The sequence below is a fragment of the Siniperca chuatsi genome, linkage group LG13, assembly GCF_020085105.1.
Source record: "Siniperca chuatsi isolate FFG_IHB_CAS linkage group LG13, ASM2008510v1, whole genome shotgun sequence".
Classification (NCBI taxonomy): domain Eukaryota; kingdom Metazoa; phylum Chordata; class Actinopteri; order Centrarchiformes; family Sinipercidae; genus Siniperca; species Siniperca chuatsi.
The window spans coordinates 600,001-606,951 of NC_058054.1; positions in this window are offsets into that span (position 1 = coordinate 600,001).

Here is a 6,951-nt window from a genome sequence, read left to right on the forward strand (position 1 = left end):
GAACTGTAGATGTTCAAATTGAATCTTACTTTTCTGTGGCACGTTCGCAGCTTCTCGTCTCTGTTGGCTTAAGATGTGAGATGGACAGTTTCTTCTCGATGGTCGAGGCTCCGTGTTTGTGCTTCGTTCATGAAGATGTTACCGAAGAGAGAAAAGAAGAGCTTCGCGTCCTGCTGTCGCAGAGAGCCGACGTCGTGACATCACTTCCTGTCCAGCCTCTGCTGAACCAGCTTAATTTTGCATTAACGCTGTTTCAGTTGCACACGAAGCCGTCGTGAGTTCAGGTCACATGAGGGTTTTTCCTCGGGGAGATTAGACTGCATCTACTGCAACGACGTACTTTCCTCGAGTATTTCCATCATATGCTGCTTTATACTTCTACTGCGCTACATTTATCTGACAGCTTTAGTTACTATAAAAATATAAATACAATACAAAATATATTCAACTATTATTATAGATTAAACTACCCAGCAGTGTATAAAGTCATTAGAACGATGAACAGATGAACGCATCAATAATTATAATCCAGTAATATAAAAAGTATATTTTGATGCTAATACATTTGAGCTTTTACTTGAGTAAAGTTTTGACTTGTAACTCGAGTTTTTCTACACTGATGAATCTGTTGGTCGGCTGGTTCTGACATGAAGCTCCACGTGTTCACGACTAATTTCTGCCAGCCAATAGGAAGTCCTGAACGACTGCTCGGAGACGCCTGATGTCCTGAGTGTGTGTGTTGCAGAGGATTAGTGACCGCAGGTATTTAAGCACAGTGTGTGTGTGTGTGTGTGTGTGTGTGAGATCATGCAGCAGATCTACAGACAAACCGACAAACACTTTGAGGTTTATACCACCGTCTTCTCCCCGCAAGGTGGGTAAACACACACACAAGTGACATATCTATAATCTGTGATCACGTACATATTGATTGCTCCTCTCAGTGGCAGTCGAACCCTCCTGTGTCGATGCTCAGTGTCTGTCTGTGTCTCCGTCAGTGTGCAGATCGAGGACGAGGACGAGACATGTCGAAGCACAAAAGGTAAAGTGAGAACCTGAAACCTCGTATTTATCAGAGAGAGAGAAACAAAAAGTGTTTCAGCTTTCTGCTGAACTTTGCTGTAAATGACTGAATCTCCTCAGAGTTCCTGTTTTAACTGCTGTGACCAGCAGCTGCACACACAAAGAAACAAATCCTCCTTAATTTACCCGTAACTCCCCCTGAAACGTCTCCGTCTCCATCAGCGTCCAGAGAGCCTCCACCCTAATGTGAAAAGCCCTTAATGAACACCTGCAGCAGAGTTTAAGGGCTTCATTTCCTCATGAATGTGAAACATTTAACAAATCCCCGAGTTTCTGTGTTGTTCAGGTTCAGGGTTCTGGTTTACGTTCGGTTCTGACTCAGGTATTTAACAGGTTCCCAGATCTGGGACAAATGCATGGAAACATTCATGCTTCGTCCTCGTCTCTTTGTGGTCGTTTCGTGTCTCTTTGTGGTCGTTTCGTGTCTCTCTAGTTGTTTCGTGTCTCTTTGTGGTCGTTTCGTGTCTCTTTGTGGTCGTTTCGTGTCTCTCTAGTTGTTTCGTGTCTCTTTGTGGTCGTTTCTTTTTGTGTCTGGTTGTTTTGTGTCTCTTTGTGGTCGTTTTGTGTCTCTTTGTGGTCGTTTCGTGTCTCTCTGGTCGTTTCGTGTCTCTCTGGTTGTTTTGTGTCTCTTTGTGGTCGTTTCGTGTCTCTCTGGTCGTTTCGTGTCTCTCTGGTTGTTTCGTGTCTCTTTGTGGTCGTTTCGTGTCTCTGGTCGTTTCGTGTCTCTCTGGTTGTTTCGTGTCTCTTTGTGGTCGTTTCGTGTCTCTCTGGTCGTTTCGTGTCTCTCTGGTTGTTTCGTGTCTCTTTGTGGTCGTTTCGTGTCTCTGGTCGTTTCGTGTCTCTCTGGTTGTTTCGTGTTTCTTTGTGGTTGTTTCGTGTCTCTCTGGTTGTTTCGTGTCTCTCTGGTTGTTTCGTGTGTCTCTGGTCGTTTCGTGTCTCTCTGGTTGTTTCGTGTCACTCTGGTTGTTTCGTGTCTCTCTGGTTGTTTCGTGTGTCTCTGGTCGTTTCGTGTCTCTCTGGTTGTTTCGTGTCTCTCTGGTCGTTTTGTGTCTCTCTGGTTGTTTCGTGTCTCTTTGTGGTTGTTTCGTGTCTCTCTGGTCGTTTCGTGTCTCTCTGGTTGTTTCGTGTCTCTCTGGTTGTTTCGTGTCTCTCTGGTCGTTTCGTGTCTCTCTGGTCGTTTCGTGTCTCTCTGGTTGTTTCGTGTCTCTTTGTGGTCGTTTCGTGTCTCTCTGGTCGTTTCGTGTCTCTTTGGTTGTTTCGTGTCTCTCTGGTCGTTTCGTGTCTCTCTGGTCGCGTTTTGTGTCTCTCTGGTTGTTTCGTGTCTCTTTGTGGTTGTTTCTGTCTCTCTGGTCGTTTTGTCTCTCTCTGGTTGTTTCGTGTCTCTTTGTGGTTGTTTTGTCTCTCTGTGGTCGTTTCATGTCTCTCTGGTTGTTTTGTCTCTTTGTGGTTGTTTTGTCTCTTTGTGGTCGTTTCGTGTCTCTCTGTTGTTTTGTGTCTCTTTGTGGTCGTTTCGTGTCTCTTTGTGGTCGCTTCGTGTCTCTTTGTGGTTGTTTCGTGTCTCTTTGTGGTCGTTTCTTTTTGTGTCTGGTCGTTTCGTGTCTCTTTGTGGTCGCTTCGTGTCTCTTTGTGGTTGTTTCGTGTCTCTTTGTGGTCGTTTTGTGTCTCTTTGTGGTCGTTTCGTGTCTCTCTGGTTGTTTTGTGTCTCTTTGTGGTCGTTTCGTGTCTCTCTGGTCGTTTCGTGTCTCTCTGATTGTTTCTCTCTGTGGTCGTCTCGTGTCTCAAATTCCTCCTTTTGTTTACTTCCGCTTTCCAAAACCGGACACTGGCTAAGCCTGGCCTAGCATACTGCTAAATAAATTGATTGAACAGTTTCATACTGCATGCTACTATGAAAAGCAGTACGCAGTATGTACTACATACTGCGTACTGTGTTCGTCTGTAGTGTTTGGTAGTATGTGTCTGAATACAGCCTCAGTCTGATTTTCATAATGTGACTCTGATCAGAAACACTGCTGATAAATGATGGTTGTTATTGATTATATTGTATTGGTTATTATATTGAACGGACTGACTTCCCCTTTAAACTTAGTTTATTCTGTGTGTGTGTGTGTGTGTGTGTTAATCAGTGTTACATCAGTGTGACCTCTGAGTATTTACAGCCTTAAAGCAGATTAACGGCGACACACTGATGAATGATTCACACACACTCCTCTAATTAACCAATTAGCAGCAGCTTCCTGTGGTGCGGGTTGGTTGAGGTCACTTTGATTCAAGAAGCAGCTTCAGCAGCTTTTATTAACAGTTAAATGACACAAACAAAATCTATTAATTTCAATATATCTGAAAAGGAAAAGGAGAAACGACAACACAAAGTTTATAATGCTGTAATTTGATGCCAATCCAGATGATGCCGATCCAGATGTTCTGACCTCGAGTGCAAAAACACTGAATATTAAATAATCATAATTTTACATGTTCCTCCCAATAAGGAGATCGTGGGTTCGATTCCCGGACCAGACCAACATCACACAATCTCTCTGCATGTCCTCCCGTGTTACACATGTGTAGGTTAATTGATAACTCTAAATTGCCCGTATTGAATGAATGTGGTCTGTGTCTGTGTTAAAAGGGTGTACCCTGCCTAAGGCCCAAAGTCACTGATATATTAAATAAAATGGATGGATGGATGGATAATTTTACAATATGTGAAAATGCAGATCTTCATCAATTTAAAAAGAAACAGAATTCTTCAAGAAAGTAGTTTGACATGTTAAGAGAAGACTAATGTTTTGGGGTAAAGCCCTTAATTTTTACATTAAGAAAATTTAATTTATGATCCTTGTAAAGTATAAAGTTTAAGATGTTTTAGCCTAAAAGAAAAACCTTTAAAAACTCCTTAATATATTCCAGTCCATGGGTTTGTCCCAGATCTGGGAACCTGTTAAATACCTGAGTCAGAACCGAACGTGAACCAGAACCCTGAACCTTAACAACACAGAAACTCAGGAAGCCCTTAAACTCTGCTGCAGGTGTTCGTTAAGGGCTTTTCACATTAAGGTGGAGGCTGTCTGGACGCTGACGGAGACGTCATTGAGATGTTAAGGGTTAATAAAGACTTAATTAAGGGGATAGTATTAGTATTGATCCTCTGGGGACCATGAATATGAACAGTTCAGGACTGTGGTTGGCAGGTGGTGGTGGCGGTGACGCAGTACCGGTCCCGCTGGCCGAAGGAGCTGGACCTGAACCAGGGAGACCTGATCCAGGTTCTGTTTAAGGAGGACGAGACCTGGTGGTTCGGACGGCTGACAAACGGAAACGAGGGTTACTTCCCTGCAGCCTGCGTGGAGCCGCTGCAGGTAACAACCCGGAGGGTTCAAATAATCATATATTTATTATAATAACGTATAATAATAAAACTCTGCCAGGAGCCATTCGGTTGCATAATGAGCACTTTTACTTATGTTATTATTATTATTATAATAATAATAACTTTATTTATATAGCACCTTTCAAAACAAAGTTACAAAGTGCTTTACAGTAAAAACTAAGAAAAAGTTAATAAAATTCAAAACAAACTATTAAAACGAGATAAAATTGTTTAAATAACAAATACCGTCAGTTTAGAAAAAGACATTTCTTTGTTCGCGGTGGATTTTTACATGATATTGATACTTTTACTTGAAACAGTACTGCAGTGATTTAAAGTTGATTATTGATTATGATTATGATTATTGGTTATTATTGATTATATGACTGAGAGTCTGCAGTCATGCTAGCAGCTCTGAGGCTAAATGCTAACATCCTGAGCAGGTATAATGTTCACCGTCTTAGTTTAACGTGTTAGCATGCTAACATTAGCTGATTAGCATTAAACACAAAGTACAGCTGAGGCTGAAAGTTCCCTACATTTCCCATAATGCACCTGGATAGCGTCTTTCATTAGAGCCGCGTCTTTCAAACTCCACCCACACCAGACATCTATGACATCATCAGGGCAGAGATGACATCATAGAACCAGGAAACTGAGCTTTAGATGTAAAATCTGTGGACTGACCCTTTAAGTGAATTTCCTCTCAAAGTGAGGAAAGGATTTGGGACGTGGATCGGTCCAGGATCAGGATTCTGTCTCTCGTGGGTCCATGTGGTCCTGGCTGGCAGCCAGCTGTGATGTAACACGGTCTTTGTGCTGCAGGGCGGAGCTGCGTCCCGAGCCTCGGCCACGCTGGTGAGGAGGGGGTCGGTGCCGGTCGCTGTGACGTCAGCAGGAGCCCCCTGTGGCTGCACGAGGTAACTGCGCGTGTTGTGTTTATTGTGACATAACTTTATTTACACGTCACACGGAGACAATCTGAGAAAACTAGTCGAAGTGTTTTTAAAGAAAGTGAAAGTCAGACTTGTCGCAGAGCTCGTGCTGAAATAACGGACGTCGTGTATACGGAGCACGCACGCTCTGCTTTACTGTTTCAAAATGGTTTCATGTCTGAATGTTAATATTTATAGTTTGATGATTTCCACATTACTGAACGTTTGATTTTAATTACGTGCAGCTAAATCCTTCAGCTCGTCAGCGTGTTGGCGATAAAGTTGAACTGAATGTTGTGTTTTTCCCTGCAGTGGTCGCAGCACTCCGAAGCTGCTGAGGAAAAACAGCATCCGGCGGCCCCCGGGACTCGATGGGCCCCCAGCAGCGGCGGGGCCCTCGGCGGCTCCTCCTCAAGGGTCCCCCAGCCTCCTCCACCGCGTCCTGGCCAAGTCCAGGAGGAAGAGCTGCCCCCACCTTCACCACCCTCCTCCGGACACCGGCTCCGTCAACACCGCCTTCCAGTCGGACTAGCCGGCGGCCGGCACGTCTGCTTCCCTTCATGTATTTTTAGTCATTCGACCTGAAACCTGCTGAACACAAAACCATGTAGCCGTGAGTCCCGAACCTCAGGGGGGACCTACAGGTCACCACGATCAGGTCCAAGTCGAGTCACTGTCGAGTCCCTGAGGTCACGTCTGAGTCACCCAGGTCGCGTGGAAGTCGACGCCGAGGTCACCTTCAAGTCACAAAAGGTCGTCAGAGTTGTCCGAGTCTCAAGTCCACGTGTCGCCGAGGTCGAGTCCCTCAGGGGACGTCCGACTGGAGTCTCGAGTCCGAGGATCCTTCTGATCCGCGTCTCTCCGACCCTTTCTGAGCGGAACGTGCACCAGACGGCGTGTGAGCGGTCTACAGGTGTGAAACCGAGTCCAGAGCCCAAAGTCTTCTTGTTAACGCTCAACGGCAAATTACAAACAGCCATGTTCAGTCACTGAATTTTATTGCACATCACATCAGAAATCAGAAATCAGAAAAGTCAAATGTTGCAGCAGGTTAGAGCTTCAGCTTTTGTGCAGATTCACAAGTTTTCTGTGCAAAACAATGAAATAAAAGAAGAAATGTTGACTGGATTTTGTAGCAAACGTTCACTTTAAACACGAGTTCATTCAAACACAAAACAACGAATCACAGTCGGGATTCAGTGGCTACATGAACTCAGTGAATTGTATTCTGATATCTGAGTTTTACTCTCATTTAAAAAGAAATAAAACCTGTAAAATTCAAATTCAGAAAGTTTGAAGCAAACGTTCAGTTTTGATCCAAAGTGCAAAAGTTGGTTTTAAATATAAAGTGTCTTCGTGTCCAAAACAAAGAGGATTTTAGTTTGTTTAGATCGAGCAGCCGGATTATGAGAAATAAATACATAAATATAATAAATAACACGGATAAACATACATACATGTTTCAGCGGACATACAGTTCATTTAAAAACAGAACATCTACTAAATCATTCAGTAAAACTACAAGAAATACAGCGTTAAAAAGTTAATTGATAAAAAATATTG